Source organism: Hipposideros armiger, unplaced genomic scaffold (genome assembly GCF_001890085.2).
Source record: "Hipposideros armiger isolate ML-2016 unplaced genomic scaffold, ASM189008v1 scaffold_83, whole genome shotgun sequence".
Classification (NCBI taxonomy): domain Eukaryota; kingdom Metazoa; phylum Chordata; class Mammalia; order Chiroptera; family Hipposideridae; genus Hipposideros; species Hipposideros armiger.
In genome coordinates this window covers 908,323-928,253 of record NW_017731433.1, presented here as the reverse complement: position 1 = coordinate 928,253, position 19,931 = coordinate 908,323, and the positions used below count along the sequence as shown (strand labels likewise).

General features: G+C 38.8%; 2 protein-coding genes across 2 annotated transcripts in view; one reads left to right on the top strand and one right to left on the bottom strand.

Annotated features, from left to right (window-relative positions):
• The window catches only part of SERPINI1 (serpin family I member 1), an 81,164-nt gene extending 77,274 nt beyond the window's left edge, over nucleotides 1–3,890 (bottom strand). The window contains exon 1 of the mRNA XM_019643913.1: nucleotides 3,339–3,890. The gene's annotated coding sequence lies outside the window, so the exon portion shown is untranslated. The remainder of the gene's footprint in view (nucleotides 1–3,338) is intronic.
• Nucleotides 3,891–4,171: 281 nt separating this feature from the next.
• The window catches only part of PDCD10 (programmed cell death 10), a 47,423-nt gene continuing 31,663 nt past the window's right edge, over nucleotides 4,172–19,931 (top strand). The window contains exon 1 of the mRNA XM_019643969.1: nucleotides 4,172–4,334. The gene's annotated coding sequence lies outside the window, so the exon portion shown is untranslated. The remainder of the gene's footprint in view (nucleotides 4,335–19,931) is intronic.

Here is a 19,931-nt window from a genome sequence, read left to right as displayed (position 1 = left end):
CTGAGCATGATGTAAGGTGCTCAGAACCAGCAGGAGACACAAAAAAATTAGTCTCCAGGAGCTAATAATCTAGTTACTAAAAACGCACGCACCAAACTTTAAGGACCAAATTCTGAAAACATGAGAGGTAAGATTCAAAACAGAACAAAAATAAATCCTTACTTTTGTATAATAATTAATCCTGATCCCCAAAGCAGTGTTTAACCTTAAGAGTTTGCTTTAAGGTGGGGCGGGGGGGACGGACACAGGTGGCTTTTGCTTATCTTTAGTGTCTGGTTCAAGTACCTGTTATTAAGGGGCAAAACATCATTCTAGTTTTTACTTTTCATTATTATGTCTAAATAATAAGTTTCATTAGAAGTGACTGTATACAGGCACAGTCTTTTCTGCTTTGCTTCAATAACCTATGATTATTCAAAATCTCATGAATCAATGTCAGTCTGACTCCAGTTAAAATGACGATGTAGGAAAGTACTGTATCCCCTTATGAATATAGGCCTTTAGAAATTAATGAGTGGGATGGGGAGAGGGAAGACCACGGAATCGCTTACAGGCATCTGTTAGATCTTTAACAACAACAACAAAAAAAAAACTGATCTTTTTTTTCTCTTGCTAATGGTATCTTTCTCAAACAGTTTTCTTCTTAAGTATCCCCACTTGTAAAGCCCTTACCCCATCCAATCCCACCAAAACCATTTGATCTGATTCTGAACCTTTAAGTCTGGTTCTTTAGTGCTGTATGCATCAGTGAATACTCCTGTTAGAAAGAGAAATCCATGCTACTCAATAGGCTTAGAGTCAAAATTTTAAATTAGAAAAAAAAAGTCTAAAATATATTTTGTAATTTGAAATTAACCAAATCTTTTGGCTAAAGAACATTAATCCCAAGAGAATCTTCCATTCAAGAGAGACCTTCTGCACTTGCTTGGTTTTCCTTTTTCATCCTATCATATATTCACTGATAGCCATACACAAATAATAAAAATCAGGAGCAGAATAAACATGCCTTTAATCTAGGCAGTGCTTTACATAAAATTAAACTCTCATGTAATGAACCTTCTCAACACCAGTAAGATACAATCAAGGAGTCTTCAGGTTATCGGATTTAATGTGAACATCAATTTAAAATGTGTCAAGAGTTCAAGGTAACAAATACCCAAGTATCATATATTGCTAATGATTTTCTCCCTTATAAAAATAGATCTTCTTACTCCCAAATGATATAGGGACCTAATCTGTTTCATCGAACATAATCAAAAGCATTCAAATCTTGGAAACAGGCAAAAAAATCCAGTACTTTAATACCCAAAACTCATTCATTCCTACCGATATTCTATCCTTTATAATATCTCAGAGTAGACCTATAAACAGTTGGAATCAGAGTACATCTGAATTTCAACAGTTTGATATTTATTTTCTATCCCATTTATTTGATTATTAACTGATCCCAACCAAACTCTTTCAAAAAGACCTTTTAATAAAGGCTCTGAAAGAACTTCATTGCTAGTATTATTAATTATTATTATTACAGGGGAAAAATAAACCAGTGACAGCAAATGTTCAATTTCACAAAATGAATCAATAGCAGAGCCTGAGAGAGAATCTAAGACAGATTCAGAACAATCCACTTAATCACAAACAACAAGGGCAAAGAATCTTTTCCATGCCTCACTATACCCTAGCACGCATTTTTTCCTAAAATCATTTTCACAGGATTGTATCAGCTATGTGGATTAATTGACTCTCTGGTGATGTAGCCAAGATAAAATGGGATCTATACCATGGCTGCTAAGTTTAGTGGCTACTGTGGCTTTTCTTTTTTCTAAGGTCTCTGCTGCTTCTAATACTTACCTGATCTGCTTGGGGCAATCTAAAAACAGTTGTTTTTCTAAGACCTGTCAGTCTGTATATTTCTCTGGTGTGTGAGAGTGTGGAAGGGGGTACCAGAGGAGAAGAATAAATACACTGATAAGTCACTGAGGCTTATCAGTAGTAGCACTCAGTAGGAACGAACTTGAAGCTATGAATAGAATTTCTTCCAGCCATTTCTTTTCAAACAGGAATTTTTGTATGCCTTACAGAAATAAAATCCAAAAGTCCTAAGTAAATCATCAAAACGTGAAAACAAGAAAATAGAAGGGAATTACTCCATTTTATTGACCCTAGTTAAAAAAAATCCAAATTAAAGTACTCAAGCAGACTCTGAAATACACAACTGTCAAAATGAAAGCATTTCAGAGCAAAATGTGCTGCAATATGCTACTATGATTAAAAGCTATGTAATCTGGGGAATCTCTGTAACAAAATGAAAAAGAACTAGGCAAACTGCTTTTTACATACTTTTCTAAAAAGAAAAGGCTGTGATTTTTGTCATTGTTACACAAAGGTACGTGTGACTTTCATCTTTACCTCATATTAAAACATATTTTCATCCACAGGTATTTAATTACAATAAAAGAAATGACACATTGTTTAATACCAACCATAAAGTATTATTTGATACTATTAAATGTGTTTTAAGTCTGAATCCTTCATAACACATACTAAGGGTAATCAATTAGCACATACTCTCTAAACAGAAAAGATCCTAGCACAGCTTTTCTTGTACTTTTGTTTTTCAAAACGTAGAAATATTACCAGAAACAAATGAGAGAATAAGGAGCAGCAATGTAGTACACCGTATGTTTCTACCGTAGGCTGAGTCCTGGTCTTTGTTCCAACACCTAGAGCCACTGGAAAGAAAGCTAAGTATCCGTTTATTGAAACACATTTTTACATTATTGCTGGCAAAAGTTATACTTCTGATAGGTTCAGTCATCTTGATTATTCCTGCCTGCATTTGCTTCTTTAACACAGATTTCTTTCAATTCTAGGAACCTGCAGTACAACCACCCTGGAAAACAGGTCGGTAGCAGGACACTGATAAAACAACGTAAAGGGTAGGTAAACATTGAAGGATGCAAAGTTATTTTTCATGTGAAAGAGTTCTGAAGTAATTCTGTTTCAATGACATTTTTTTTTTCTTTTTTTCCTGCCAGCTACGCACCTATCCAGATAGCATCTTGTTCTCAATTAGCAGGGTTTCCCTCAATTCCAGAACAGTTTTCCTGGTACAACTCACACAAAAAACACTAACCACGCCCTTAATACTCAAGCCAAGCCACCTTTTCCTTTTTTCCCTCTCAAACTCCAAAACTGTACATTTCACCTAAAAGGGTTTGCACCAGTTGTCTAACGCGAGTCAGAGACTCTTTTTCGCTGTGCCTTGATATAATATTCTATGGAAGACGCTTTCTCCCGGGCAGTGTGCGGACGCCAGAAGAGGCACCCACGCTTACCTCCCACACACCTGCAACCCCTGGCGGGATGCGGGAGCTGATGCTCCGAGGACTGAGCTCCGCTCCACTCCTCCTGCTCTCGTCTCTCCCGGGAAACTACAGTCCAGGCTGCGCCTTCGGCTGCTACAGGGACCCAAGCTCCGCCTCCCCCTTCTCTAGTTGGAGAATTCGGCAGCTGTTGCTCCTCCCCCTGCTGGAGGCGGTGGGAAGCTGCTACCCCAGTAATCTTCCCGCTCCCTGCACTTTCTGCAGCTGTTCTGCCGCTTCCCTTCTCCTGGGGACCCCTCTCATTCCCTGGCCTCACACCTGGAGCTACCTCCCGCCCCGCCCCGCCGCCTTCGAGAGAAGCCCAGGCTCAACCTATCCCTCCTCGACCCGCAGGTCTGGTCGCTCAGTGTGCCTGGGGCTTTCGGGGAGGCTGCTCCTCCCGCCCGGGCGCATCCCTCCACCGCGTCCTCCCTCCACCCCGGCGATTCCGCTGGTGCTCCCTCTCGGTCCGCGCGGGGTCCACAGCCCGGCCGTTCCAAGTTCCCTACTTCGAACTCTCCCCCCACACTTCAACCCCCTTTCCTCCTCTGCTCCGCTAGACCGCCCCCACAAAGGGTGAGTTGCCGCGGGGCCGACCCTACACCCTGATTGGCGCAGGTGAGAGTTGACCCCTCCCTTCCTCCTCTTTCCGTGCACCCTCTCTCTTCATTTCACCTCCTCCCGCAAAGGCAGGGAACTCTCCTACTATTGGCTGAAAATGTCCCCACCTATCGCCCTAGGCTCCACCGCACGGCCTGCCGGGAATTGTAGTCTTCTGTGTACAGGAATTGTCGACGACGTCGGCGAGTGAAACTACGAGTCCCCATAGGCCCCTGCGTGACTCCGGCTGGGCCGGATTCCGGACAACGCCTGGTTCCTCTCGGGTCCTTCCGGCGTCGCCGGAGTGAATTGATCCGGGAGTTGAAGAGGGCTCCAAGGTGGGAAGTGGAGTGAGTGCCTCAGTTGCCGGTAAGGTGTGGCTGTTCTGTCCCAGTCCGTGTAGCCCCGGGCGGAGCAGAAGAGGTTTGGGCTTACTCAGGGGCCATGGCTGAGGCATTGGGGCTTGGTTCTGGCAGGCGGAGCCGACGGGGCTGGGAACCGGGCCCTATGGGCGTAAGCGAGGTTACCCTACGCGAGTGGCGTAAAACGGGTTTGTAAATGCCGCCTGCCCTGCTCGGCCCTGAACGCCTCCAGGAAGTCTCCTCTAGGTGGGGGCGGGAGGGGAAGGGCGAGGTTGGCCCTTGGTAGCCCCGGAGAAGGAGAGGGCGGATGTGTCTGGGGTGGGGTCCTCTGAAGGTGTGGCTTGGGGGGAGGTGAGGTTGCTGTTTCCCCACTGCTTTAGAAGTAGGGTGGTGAAAGAGTGGGAAAAGGAAAGGACGTTGGGAGTCTGCTCTGGGAGTGACTCAGGTCATATACCCTTTGAGGAAAGAGGAGAACTGTAAAAAGAAGAGTCAAATGTTGACAGAGACCTACGGGTTCAGTTCCATTTTCATGATGTGGCCCCTCTAAGGAGGTGATTTTGCCCTAAGCAGAAAACTTTAATCCTCTTAGCTGTAATTCTTAAGCTATGTTTACACTTTTACTATTTTCCAAGAGCATTCACTTTGGGATGCTGATGAGGAAACTGAGGGGATAAATGAGGTGCCCAAGGTCACACACGCAGGGACAGATCTTCTGAATCGAATCTATTTGTAGTCCAGACTCTGAATCAGAGGTGCTGCACCAGAAAGAAAGAGTTGGTTATGTTTTTTGAAGAGGGTGGAGGAAGTTGCAAAGTAATGCATTCTGTGTATTTCTAAGAAGCCGTTTGTGAGGTGAAGACTTTTTGAACTAAAATTCCTCAATAAAAGAAGGAAGGACACACTCTAACCTTTTGGAAAAATAGGAAAAAAATATGAACTTAAGCTGACATTTTTTCCTTTATTAGGGGTATATTAAATGATGGGCTGTACTACCTACCACTTTAAATAGTAGATAATGATACAGGAGAACGTCAGTTAAACAGTATATCCCATCCTTACAGTTAAAAGATAGTCTTTTCCCAACATAGGACTGTTTTTACTCTCATTTTGTAAAACTGAGAACAATGGGATTTGAATTCATTCACAAAACATTTTACACTTTTTTCAAATAATACAGTATTGAGAGCTTAGTGTACTCATGACTAGAGAAAAAGATAACGTTGCATTTTTTACAGGTAACATTTTGTTGATTTTTATTTACTTTTCCCCTTATTTCTTGACTCTGAGATGTTTGTGTAAATAACATCAGGCTCTTACATATTTTATTTTTCTTTGCGTCATCTGTGATTTTTACCACATCATTTTGCATTAAAGAATGAAAAAATAGGATATTTATGTTTTGTATTGAGCAGAGAGCATACTTGTTCCAGTCCTATCCTATATAATGGTTACTATGACCAATTTAGCGTTATGTATCTCATGAATATTATTGGATAGTTCTTTAATACAATTTTGGAGTGTATTCATTGACATCAGTATTTCTTCATGGTAAGTTTATAAATAAGAATCAGATATCTACTGATAGCAGGTAATCAATCATGGTTTACTGTTATATAAGTTGACCATTGAAATATGCTGCAATTTGAATGTATTCTGCAATTATTATTATTTTCTGAATGCACACTTTCTAGACTCAGAGATCTAAATATTTCCCAATGATTGAAGTTAAGATGGTCTGGACATTAATATGACCTTTAAAATAGAAGAGAAGTATGGTACTATAGAATGAAGTAAAATCAGGAATAATATAGTACCATGAATAATGCAGACAACAAGGAAGACCAACTAAACAAATAGAAAATTATTGGGGGATAACTGGCTTTGTGCTGTATTAAAATAGTGAGGTAGTTTAGACCATAAACATGAGTCAGTGATAGTAAACCAAGAATGTTTATGTAGTTTCTAGATGGGGGTGTATGCGTTTGCTTTTTGTTGGGGGAGGTGTGAAATGAGTTCTAACTTTTCACATGCAGGTATGAGGTTGTGGAATGAGCTTTTGAACTAAAAGTTGGGAAGGTTTGGAAATAAGTGCAGTTAATGTAATGTACTTGTTCAGCATATGTGTTTGTCCTTGGTTCAGTTCTACCACTAAGTTCTCTTTTCTGAGATCCATTATAGTTACGATATTTCACCTATGTTGCAGTCGCGGAATAATGTTTCTATTGTATTTATCATCTTTCAGTCATGTTGCGGCACTGTGGTCATTTTGGATATCTGCACGTTGAATAATTTAGAGTTCACAGAGTTATGTGTACACGTGTATTTTTATAGTAGTTTGAAGTTCACCAATGTCCATGTTCTCATTTTGGAAAGTTTTGCAGGAGCCTTGTATCAGACTTGGGACATCATCTCTTATGGGACTTAGGATGTCTCCCATATACATCTATCTCTTTCTCTTTAAGGCTATAAAGTCATAAAAACAGGACTGTATTCATGTATTCCCAGTAGGTACAATATTGAATACCTATTCACAAAGAGAATGTAGAGAGGTTCAGATTGGTTAAGTGCAGTTGGTTAACTGGTCACAGGGTGGGATGAAGGCATAATCTAGATCTTTTTATTGCAGATCTTGAATATTGTAGACTCAGTTTTCTTAGATTAATCTATTTTACAAGAAAAAAAGACTCAGAATGACTTTAATATTCTAATACTATTACCATCTTCTGTTTTGTACTGACAATTTATCTTTTGACTCTTGTCCAGCTCTCCATCCTTATTGCCAGCCTTTTTCATTTATGTGCCTTTCAATTACTATATACATAAACTCCTTGCTGACTTGGAAGTTTTTGTACATGTTCTATTGCCCATGCCTGGACTGCTTCCCCTCCCCCTCCCAATTCTGGCCAACTCCTAGTTAATTTTCAAGTCTCAATTTAAATGTCATTCATCAGGGTAACTTTTGCTGACCTCTTTGACCTCTCCTTCCTAAAATTAGAGTAAGTTCCCACGATATCTTCACCATAATATTCTGTACTTCTCTTTTGTAGCATCATCACAGTAGGAACTGTTTCTGTATTTATTTGATAAATGCCTGTCTCCCTCATTAGACTATAAGCTACCAGTGCAGGGCCTTCTCATGTGTCCTGTGCCTTACCTCAATAATAACACAGTATCTGGAACAAAGTAAGTGCCCAATAAATACTTGCTGAATGAATGAATAAATGATTGAATGAATGAGTGCATTCATTCACAGAGCCTTCAGCACTCTGCTAGGGACAAAAATACAGAAATGAGTAAAACAGACATGCTTCTCGCCCTTAGATAAAAAGGAGTTATTGACAGAAGCTTAATGTAAATTGTAGAAAGGTGCTTGTTCTTTCATGGAAGTCTTTAAAAATTAGGATAGGCAGTTTTCTGTGGGCAAATGACAAAGGGGTAATTTTCTGTTACTTCAGACTTGGTGTATAACAATATTTTGGAGACCCTATCACTGTCCTGGTTTTTTTGCAAGCAACATTCATTATAACAAAACACAAACATGGAAGAAACTAACTTTTAACGGATTCTGTTCTTCCCTAATGTTAATCTCATTTTGTCCTCAACAAAATCTTTCCTTTTTGTTGTTGGTTTTTTTTAACCTTGGTACCTTTCTTTGAATTTTATCTTTATTTAATATTACCTGCTTTCGACAAGGTGGCTTTGTAAAGTTGAGTAGTACTTGTTTCAAAGGAACTTATATTTTGGGATTCTTTCATATTTCAGTGGGTCTTATGGTAATATTCTGTTTGCTTTCAACCTATATACTTATGAGAATAAAAAAATATCAGTATTTTTAAAACTTGCAAACTAAATTTCAAAAATAAATTGCATTAGGTTTTGACCCTGAAAACAAATTCTCTAATCCTTTACAGTACTATAGTAATGGCATAAAATAAATTCAACAGGTCTCAATTACTGTGGCCTTATATGCTTTCATGAGTATACCAAGTCACTCTCTCATAAGGTATTGTCAGAAAGCGCTTGCTGATATTTGGCTTTAAAATTTGATAATGATCCCAGTTTTTATTATTAAGTATAAGCCTTTAGTAAATGCTAAATTTACATTTTTAAAGTTGGTCCTTACATTATTTGAATCTTGGATAAAAAATTTATGTGTACCTCGCATAACCAATGTGTGGATGATAAAAGTGAAGTACTGCTGCTTATATGTTGCTGCCTTCTTAAGAGCATTATGATATGGTAATGTTACTAAGACTTTTAAGTCAATTCCATGCTAAGTAATTTTTTCTCTATAATATAAACTAAAAGTGATTTAGAATTTAAATAATGTGATTGTATATATTATTGTATTTGAAATGTTATGGAAAGTTGCAGTTTTAAGAGACTTACGTTTTAAGAATACACACAATGTAAAAAATGAAAGCACCGTCACTGTAACAATTATAAATAATTTATTTGCATAAAGGTAATGTAGTTTGGTGGTCCATTTTTATCTGTATGAAGATGAAAAATTCAGTTTCTCATTTTAGCTACAAAATTAATTGTACCTTGCATGTAATGTAATATAATCTTGTTTTTCAAGGTCACCCTTACATTTTTGTATGGGTAATCTATTTTTTTAACCACCCAAAAAGTTAATTCAATCTATTGAATCTCAATCTTATACATTTGCCTAGAATCAAGTGTCATTTAAAAAGAAAGGAAGAAGAGGATTTTATCAGCAAGCTTATATTGGGTAACAGCAATCACTATTAGGTAAATGCTAGTCACTGTTGTTTACTCAGGCCAGTCCCTTGGAAATAAAATTACCAGAAATAAGTATAGGATGCATAATAATGATAGTTTGGTTCATTCATTTGTCAAATATTTATTGAGTATATATTATGTGTGAAACTGCCTTACATTTTCTTTGAGATGAGCTTGTATATAATAGCCAATATTTATTGAACAGTAACTAAGTGCCAGGCATCATGCTAAGCATTTTACATGATCTTAATATAATTCTTGCAACAATCCTATGAGGTAGAGGCACCCTTATACCCAATTTAAATGAGGAAACTAAAGTACAGAGAGGTTAAGTAGCTTGCCCAAGGTCACACAACCAGTAATTGTTTAGAATTAGGATTTGAATCGAGGCTGCCTGACTCAAGACCATTTTTTTTTATAAAGATTTTTATTGGGGAATTGGGGGGATGGGAACAGCGCTGGGGAATTGGGGGAAGATGAACAGACAAGTTGCTGTTGTTTTGTTCTTCGGTCTAGTTGTGGAGGACGTTGCTTCACTGGCCCAAGTGGGCACCATCATTGCTCTCTTCCCGGGCGAGGCAGATCAGTCACCGGCTTATAGATGGCCACTCACTGCGGCTGCTGGCTACACACGGTAGCCCATGGCAACCCACTGCAGCAGGGGCTGCAGCCTAGGCTGTCGCTGGCAACTCACGGCAGCCCAGCTCCAAGTTGAGCTGTTGTTCAGCATCTTAGCTGTAGAGGGCAGTGTCACTGGCCCTCATATGTGGGATCCGAACCGGGGCCCTCTGGCGTTCCAAGCCAGTTCTTAACGATCGTGCCACTCGGCTGGCCCCAAGACCATATTTTTGATCATTGTAGTAGAAATTGTGTTACTGATTGAGCTCCATTGGAGGACAGTTAGATTTCGAGTTGCAATAAAAGAGAAATTGTACCTTAGATGCTAAGGTGTGTGGCAGGCAGAAATTACTTGTATTCATATTTACTCTAAAGAAGTCCCTCTGGAGGTTACCACATTGGAGACTAACATAATTTTATCATAGCCAATTTTTCCTCTATCATTAGAATATGTAGAATTACATGTTCTTTGAGTACTAGCTGAAGTATTTGACCTGTTATTCAGAGACCATGTTGGAAAAGAAATATGCATATTATAGTACAGGAACCCCATCATGGAGGGCTGCTCATTGTGAGAAGCACTGTGACTTTAGTCTGGCGGCGGCAATAGCAGATCCATGTCTCTTATCAATGTAATTTGGGGTTTATGTGCATGTAATGAAATTATAATCACCTGTGTATTTCAATAATTATTTTTGTTTTGTTTTTAAAAAAAATGTTAAGCATGTGTATATGTGTGTGTATATACATATATGTATATATACATATATATAAATATAAATAATGTGATGCAGGTATGCTCCTGGAGTTATGCAAAGTGCAGATTGACATGTCTTATTTCTTTATTGTCTCTTTTCCCTGCAAGACTGCACGAACTCAAGGGCATTGATTATATCTGACCTTTTTTTTTTTTTTTTAAGATTTTATTGGGGAATTGGGGAAGGGGAACATTGTGTTTTCCCAGGACCCATCAGCTCCAAGTCAAGTTGTCCTTCAGTCTTACTTGTGGAGGGCGCAAGCTCAGCTCGAAGTCCAGTTGCCGCTTTCAGTCTATATATTTGCAGGGTGGGGGTGGGGAGGATGGGCAGCGCAGCACTCTAACCAACTGAGCCATTGGCCACCTGTTGGCAGCTCAACTCAGGCGCAGCTCACTGGCCCATGTGGGAATAGAACCTGCGACCCTATTGCTCAGAGCTCACGCTCTAACCAACTGGGCCACCCAGCCAGCCCTATATCTGACTTTTTATCACCACATTTCCAACTAACACTATTGTTGACTTAGACTGACTATGTAGAGTACTGTGCTAGGTACGAGGAAACAGAGAAAGGAATAAACTTCTCTAGGGCATTTATAATTTAGTGAATAGAAGAGGAAGGGGATAGAAAGACCATTATATGGACATTTAGCATTTCTTTATTTTTTTTTTCTATATTTTGTTTTCTTTTTACCTTTTGATTCCCTTCACCCCCTTCCTGGTATATTAAGTACTTTCACATTCATCAATTCATTTGATAATTTTGGGTCAGATCTGATAGGAAGGGAAAACATGAGTTTCTCTAACTTACCATTTAGTCCCTGACACTGAAACATCCTTTCCGCTTTGTTCAACCATCCTATCCTGTCTTCAGGATGAACTGGAACTCCAATGGAGATTCGAGTTAAGGAATGACCCTAAGAAGTTAATCCCTGCTGTCTTCATAGACCTATAAAACGTGGCTATAAAGAAAGTCATTTGGGAATGGTGAATGAGTGAGACCTGGCCTCGAGGCTGCAACTGTTCCTTGCACCAGTTCAGATTGTTACAAGGCTCTCTTATTTCTTAATTTAATTCCAGAGATTTTGAATAACACTGTGGTTTTTTATTCAGAAATCACATACTTTGTGAATGCCTTTATAATAAAATTGGCAGTTGGCAATATTGTCAAAACTTGAGAGATTTGTGAGGCCCTACCTTATTTTGGGATGCTTCCTTAAAAAAATGAATTACAGTTTTGCAAGTGAAGGTTATGGGAGAAATTGAAATACAAGCAAATACTATTCTATGTCTCATTTTTTCTTATATTTGTATTTAATATCAATTATGTTCTAAAGGTGAAGTTAAATGTTATTATCAAGATAGTATCTGTTCTTATTATTAGCACCTATTGTTAAATAATCCAGAGTTAATTTGTTATCTGGGGCCAATAATTTTAACATTTGAGTGCTTTGGTGCAGAGAAATTTTGTAAGGTAAGGTAAAGAAAGTACATACTGGGGCCGGCCGAGTGGCGCAATGGTTAAGAACTCGCTTGGGATGCCAGAGGGCCCCGGTTCGGATCCCACATGTGAGGGCCAGTGACGCTGCCCTCCGCAGCTGAGATGCTGAACAACGGCTCAACCTGGAGCTGGGCTGCCATGAGTCGCCGGCGACGGCGTGGGCTGCAGTCCCTGTGGCAGTGGGTTGCCGTGGGCTGCCGTGTGTGGCCAGCAGCCAGCGTGAGCGGCTAGCAGCCGCAGTGAGCGGCCGTCCAGAAGCCGGCGACTGATGTGCCTCGCCAGAGAGGAGCGCAATGATGGTGCCAACTTGGGCCAGTGAAGCAACATCCTCCACAACTAGATTGAAGAACAAAATGACAGCAACTTGTCTGTTCCCCTTCCCCCAACTCCCCAGCACTGTTCCCATCCCCCCAATTCCCCAATAAAAAAAATCTTTAAAAAAAAAAAAAAAAAAAAAAAAGAAAGTACATACTGCATACTGTAGAGGACCCTAGGCAACTGAGTCATTAAGTTTACTAGTAGGTGTCTAAGATTATACCTGCTACAGGTAGGCCAGACCCATGTGGTATAGCCTTCTTAAATTGCGCTTTCAAGTAGAGAACATGAGAACAGTATGGGGACTTAAATTTAGTTGAATTTCTAAGAGATTTTAGAAGAAAGCATTTGCATTATATTGGATAAATTAAAAAAGGAGATCACAAATACTGGTAAAAATGAAAATAGGAGGTTGTATTTCAGGTAAGTGCTTAATGACTGTTCAGTTAGGAATTACTTGATTCATGAGCCACTAGATTAAGAACTTTATGGATGAAAGATGAACATATTCAAGGTGACAAATTTGTTTCCTGCCCGCTAACAAATGTTTTCATTTCAGTTTTGTTCAGTCCAGGATTTAACAAAAATATAGGCATTGGAATGGGAAAAAAATTTGAAGCTTTTCAAAACTGAAGAGATGTGTATTCTTTCCCCTGAAACAGTTGTGCAGAAATATCTTAGCAGTCACTGGTTGCTATTTTTCTTACCATTTTCCATCAGCTAATTCAGAGATAGGAGCCCTTTGGTTCTGTTGTCATCTTTCGATTATCCTGTATAGATTATCCCCTTTTATGAATTATTTCAAGAAGGTCCTTGATCGCATCTTGATTTCACTCTGCTGCCTAGTCTGCTTCTGGGCCATACCTGTCTTTATTAAGTTGATCTAAGAGAATAAAAAGTACTTGTAGCATGAGTTTGGCAAATAGGTAGTTTTAAAATGCAGTAGTTGACCAAACTTTAAGTATTCCAAAACTATGTGATTTGCTTTGGATGATACATAACTTTTGTCTGGTGGCTCAATAATCGATGCCTCCATTTTGGCAAATGTGGGATAAAATATTTTTAAAAATATGCTATATAAACTTGTGGCCTTTATGACATTGTGATGTCAGTATTAGGCTCTCACTGTGTGTGCTATGCAGAGGCATGGCTCGGGTGAGGCAAATGGAGCCTGGGGTGCAAAATTTAAGTGGGCACTTACTCTGTCATGCAAGTCAGAGCTAAATTTTGTGCTCTAGGCAGCTGGTTTGCATCACCTTCTTCCTGATGCCATGTCATGTTTATAGAATTTTAGATTAAAATGTCAATAACAATATGAATTGAGTCCTTATTGTTTGTTAGTCTCTGTATTAAGTGCTTTATATGCATTTAATACTCTTAATAACCCTGTGAAGTAAGTGGGTTTTTTTTAGTTAATGTTTCCATTAATTTCTCACAGTTTGGAAAGATAGATTAATCTATAACTTAAGTGATATCACCCAACTGAGCAAAAATTCAAACTGATGTCTTTGTTCCAAATCTGAGCTCCTGTCTGCTACTCATCTGTGTGTAGAAACACTTAATTACTCTTGTTCATTTTATACATTTCTGTACTAAGAACTGCTCCCCAGAATATGCAACTGCATACACTGATATGATGCATTTAACTTTTAAGGTGAGTCAGAGGTCTCAGCATCCCCAAATTGGAGAGCCACAAATTTGTACTGCTGAGTCCCATGAAGTGACCTTGAATCGAGCCACATTCCAGCTGGCTTCAGTCTCTAAACATTCTCCAAGGGGTCTGGGGGTCTTGGCTGTAAGCTGATTGACTCATGGATGACAGCAGAGCGGTTAGTCTAGAAGTACTATTAATACTTTAGTTTGGCAGACTGACATGCCCTGTACAATAGGTTACAGTAACTCAGTCTCTGTCACCATTCTGTTTTTCTTAATGTGAATTTCTGTGAACTTTTATTTTTAAATTGTGAAATTTCGAGCTTGAACTAGATAGTATATAATGGCTATTTTCACTTTAAAATTTTAGAGTCTTTAACATTTAAGTTTCTTAAATATGTAAGCATGTGCCATGAGTAAGGGTACATTTGGAGATCTGATGTATGTGACAATCTGGGTCCAGATATCTTTGGCGAGCCCTTAACCTTACTGTTGGGGCTGTTCACCTTTGTTCTTCATAATGCTTTGTTTGTAATGCTTCTGCACTGAGAAGCCTAGAGAAGTGGTTTTCAAGTTGTGGAGAGAGGGGTGTTTGAGAGCTTCTGTGAGAGGAAGGTTCTGGTAAATTGTAGTTACTTAATACATTTATTGGATGAATGAGCAGTTAAGTGTTTTATCTCTTACATATAGAGCTTGATAAAATATTTTATTTGAAAAACAAACAAACATAATAGAGTTCTGCTGTTCTAAAGAGGGTTAAAATCACCTATTTTCCTCCATTTATCTAACTTTCAAGAGTCTTTGATTCGCCTGCCTAGATGATTTTGCCAGAGACCTGACTTCTAGAAAGAGATGTGATCTTGTCATTCTAGATTAAAATGTACTTAATCATAATAACTAATACTGAATAATTACTACGTGCCATGCACTGTTCTAAACACTTTATTTGTAATAACATTTAATCATTAGGTTGACGAGATAGATGCTGTTGTTATTCCCATTTCATAGATGAGAAAACTGTAGCACAGAGGCGTTAGATAACTTACCCCAGGTCATATAACTACTGAGTGGTAAATCCAGGATTCCAGGACTGAACCCAGGCCAGCCTGGTTCTAGAACATCACTTTGCTTGTTAACTCACCTCTCTGATGACAGTGCTGTTTATTAACGTTGGCTAAGTATAGTAATTGAAATAAACGAGGTCCTCTTTTCTTCTAGGTAACTTTGTGGATTTTGAAGTTTTTCTTAGAACCTTAACTCTAATTTAACCGTGAATAGAAAAATAAATTGTAAGTTTTAAATGAGTGATTTATAAGCATATGTTTAGAACCAAGTATGCTTTTTAGTTAAGGAACACCTTTCTGTAACAGATATACATAGATTAACAAAAAATGGTAAAATGAATGGAATTAAATTTAGGGCACTGAACACATTTAGGCATTTTTCCTTCATGGGTCATTCTAATTTGCCAATGTTATCTGTTTTCAAAGACATCTTAACTTTTAAATGATATTTTAGTTAGAACCTCTGTTATTTAATTAATAGTTCAGCAAATGGTTATTTGATCAGTCATGTTTACAGAGATATTGAAGATTATACCTTTTTTATCTTGTTTTGTCTTTTTTTCTAAAAAAGACTAAAGCTGGAGTCCTTCAACCAGTTGGTGATATCAGATACCCAGAGCTTGTGGTATAGCAGAGAGCATGCCTTTAAAAATTTGAGTGGAGCAGACCTTCATATGAGGTGATAATTCATTGTAGAGTGCGTAGTTTCTTTGAAAAGTTATTTAAAAGTGCAAAAATACAGTGCTTAGTAGCTTAGTGAAATGAAGTCTTTAATATAGAGGCTTTATGGTTTGATTTAAAAGTTACCTCATTTTTTATTCTAACCATATGTCTTTCAAGTAAATAGCTCAGCTTTCGTCCATGTTAAAGCAGAAATTAAAGCATAGAGAGGTGAAGCGACTTGATCAGAGACGTGATGGTTTGTAATTGACGAGGAGTTGAGCCCGTTTTCAGACCTTAATTCTTACCTCTGCACAAATTATTCATTTGATATTTTGAAGAAGGCCCCGCCTCAATTTTTTTGATACGTATAAACAAATACAGTGGCAACGTGTCATATATTACACCTACCGTTAAGGAGATTGTTTCTAGATGTCCCTAAATGCAAAATTCAATAAATACTGAACTGACAGCATTGCATGTTCAGGGAGGTTGAGCTCCATATTACCTTATTTAAAAAGAAAACTGTAGAATGGAAGACCATAAATTACAGAAAATATAATTTGCAGCAGAAGGAGAAAGATGTAGGTATATTTTGAAGGCTTCAAGCTCATGTTGGTCTTAGTAGAATCTCTTTCTTACTTTATTCCTCTGCCTCCCTTTTTCCTAGCTTCTTCCTCTAAACTTTTGTCTCTTGTTTGGAAGTGGCTATAACACTTTTACATGAGAAGGCCCTAAAAGGTAGGTTGTGATATCACTTGCCCACCTTTCCAGCTATGTGAAATGGCCAGACTGAGCTACATAGCCTTGGACTAAATTCAGTTTTTCCAGGAGCCTGATGGGTATAATTCGTCATGCCAGGTGCTTGAGAAGAAAGCAACAGGTTGTCAGATATTGAAACTTTGAATCAACCAACTATTGAAGAGGATCTCCTTACTAGAATTAGTGAATAGTTTTTATGATTTGATGAGATATTTTCCTTTATTTTTTGTTTTCCATGAGATTACTTTTGAACCTAGAGTAGATATCAATACTTAATATAATTTTATCACTGAGTTTTAGAGTTCAAGGTCTTACGATGATATAATTTTACCCCTTCTGTGTCTGATGGGGGAAACAAGGCCAGTGATAATGTGAAAATTCCATAAAGTCAGAACCCAAAACCCCTGTCTCGGGTGCTTAGTCAGATTTAATTTTACCTGTGTCCCTGAGACTGGCCTTAGCAGCTACATTTTCTGACTCCAGCCAGTGTTCTTTCCATACCAGTGGATTTCAACTTGTCCTGTTCCTGAGAATCATCCTGGCTGTCTGCTAAAAGTACAGTTTAATGGACCTTTTGTTGGAGTTTCTGATTAAGTAATCTTAGGTATATGTGTTTATAATAGGCACTGAATTGATTGTGGTGGCTTAGGCCACCCAACATTTGGAAACTGCATCACTGTTGTACCTTTTTCCATAGAGGAAGTTTTGCTTTCTGCTAAAAGTGACACAGCTTTTTGAATTTTGCTTATGTGTCATATAGCATTAACCTATTTTGGAAATTCTTGCACTTTGAGAATTTTGTGAACTAAATTATACAACAGTTGTCCCCAGGATCTAAAAAATATCCTAGTAGCCCTAATAAAAGATGAGACATTAGAATTTATAATCTCTTGACTGTTTTATTTTTTTTATATTCTTATATCAACTGCCACAGTTAATGAAAAAAGTTTTAAGTTATAATGTGTTTCTTTTATCATCTCTTGCTTATAATCTCCTGGTTTATTATAGAAGAGCTTAGGATAGCAAGAAGTAAAAGCTGGTGAATGTGTCTGAGTCCAGACTTTGTTAATAGAATTAATTAGATTTCTATGTTTGTTTTGCTAGGTTTGATATTTTAAAAGTATTAGCAAGGCTGATTCAACTTATAAATTGACAATCTCTTATCATTAATTTGTTCATTCAGTAAACATTGTGTATTGTATACCTGCTATTCTGGCTCTGATGTCTCTGGTGGGAAAGAGAAATACACTTATAAATGGTAACATAAACACATGGATTCTGCTAACTCCTGGAATGAATAAACTTCTTTGAGCTAAATGTTCAAGGGCAGGTTGGAGATCCAACAAAAATAAAACATTTCCCTTTAGGGAGGAAAATTAAAGGAATTAAAAGAATTTAGGACCGCGTAAGAGGGCTAAGTTCTGGATTTGACCATAGAGAAAAACAAGACAAATAGACCTGCCTACAAATGTTTCAGTTGTAGAATTTACTTAGAAATATTCTTTTTCTCCCCAAGAGCTGCATACATCAGTACCAAGGATTTCCTTTTGTCTGCTCCTTTTATTTGTGGGTAAGTAAATAGCTTTGGCTCTAGTTATCCCATGCCCCAGATGTTGTCAAGTAAGGCTGTTTCAGGAAATGCTGATTCTGAGGCTTGAGATAAAAGGGAGTGTAGTTCTTCAGAGGAATAAGCTCCTGCTGGTTGGTTGGTTGGTTGGTTGGTTGGTTGGTTGGTTGGTCGGTCGGTGGGTCAGGGCAAGGCAGAAACTCCTAAGACCAGGAATTTGGCATTGGAATGGCCAAGAACCTATTTTTGTTGCCTCCACATTCTAAACAAATAATTGTCTTAAGCCCAGGAAGATATTTAAAACTAATTCATCTTGTGTTAGAAATTAGCAGGGCTATTTTGAACATTCAAGGAAATAAGGGGAAAAGTATAAATAAATAGGTTGCTTATTATATTCTATTTTTGATGGTATCCCCATGTTACACAGGGTGTTTTTGAAGAAAAGTTTGTTGAAAAGTATACCTTTTATCTAAATAATTAGTATCTATAGTTCTGGTTCTTTTCTCTTTTTTTTTTAAAGATTTTTATTGGGGAATTGGGGGGATGGGAACAGTGCTGGGGAATTGGGGGAAGGGGAACAGACAAGTTGCTGTCGTTTTGTTCTTCAGTCTAGTTGTGGAGGACGTTGCTTCACTGGCCCAAGTTGGCACCATCATTGTGCTCTTCCCGGGCAAGGCAGATCAGTCGCCGGCTTCTGGACGGCCGCTCATGGCGGCTGCTGGCCGCTCACGCTGGCTGCTGGCTACACATGGTAGCCCATGGCAACCCACTGCAGCAGGGGCTGCATCCTACGCCGTCGCTGGCGACACGGCAGCCCAGCTCCAGGTTGAGCTGTTGTTCAGCATCTTAGCTGTAGAGGGCAGTGTCACTGGCCCTCTATGTGGGATCTGAACCGGGGCCCTCTGGCGTCCCAAGCCAGCTCTTAACCATCGCGCCACTCGGCCGGCCCCTCTTTTCTCTTTTTTAATTCTGTGGATGATAACCACTCAAGAAACAAAACTTCCTTTAAATGAAAACTTTTATCCTCAAAACAATATATTTGAGATGGGAAACTAGTGTTTCTTGCTGTGTTGCCACCATATCCACATATTTATTTATTTATTATCAGCTAGCAGTTGTAACCATGGACACGTCATTTTTTGGACTTTGGTTTCTGCTGTGTTAGAGGGTCATTGAGGTGACATTTTAAGACCTTTCCAGACTTGGGATTTAGAGTCAGTAATCTTCAGTTGGCTATGTATAAACAGCACTCACCCCAGAAACCAGTATCCCTTAGAGGCTGGTAGTGTGTTGCCTGGCTGGCCAAGGCCTGGTCACACCCTTACTGAGAGAGGAAGGAACCTCAGAGGGGCAGGGCCTCAGCCTGTGCTCAGCTCAGGTGACTCTTTGCTCGGGTGATTGCATGTTGTCCATTTAATGATTTCAAGTGAAGAACCATATAGAAGGAATGACAGCATATTTTAACTTGAAGTTGAAATTAGAACAATTTAATTTTTGAAAAGCCTTATTGGAATTGGTGGTTTTTAATCTAGGGTAAATAGTAGTAAAACCATGAGTGGCCCTAATTTGTGAGTGTGTGTTCTGAAAAGTTGTCAATTTGTTCTTTGAAGCATTTTCCATAGGAACAGTATTAAAAGGAGGGTGTGTTGTAGGCCAGCCACCTGTTTAGCCCATAATGTTGCTATAATACTGCCTTTTGTTGACAAATAATAGTTAATAGTACTATAAAGCTAGTTTAGGGGAAATACATAGTTTATTTTTCTAAATTTAATTTTATTTTTTTAAAGATTTTATTGGGGAATTGGGGAAGGGAACAGTGTTGGGGAATCGGGAAAGGGGGACAGACAAGTTGCTGCCCTTTTGTTCTTCAGCCTAGTTGTGGAGGACGTCACTTCACTGGCCCATGTTGGTATTATCATTGCGCTCTTCCCGGTTGAGGCAGATCGGTCACCGGCCACTGGAC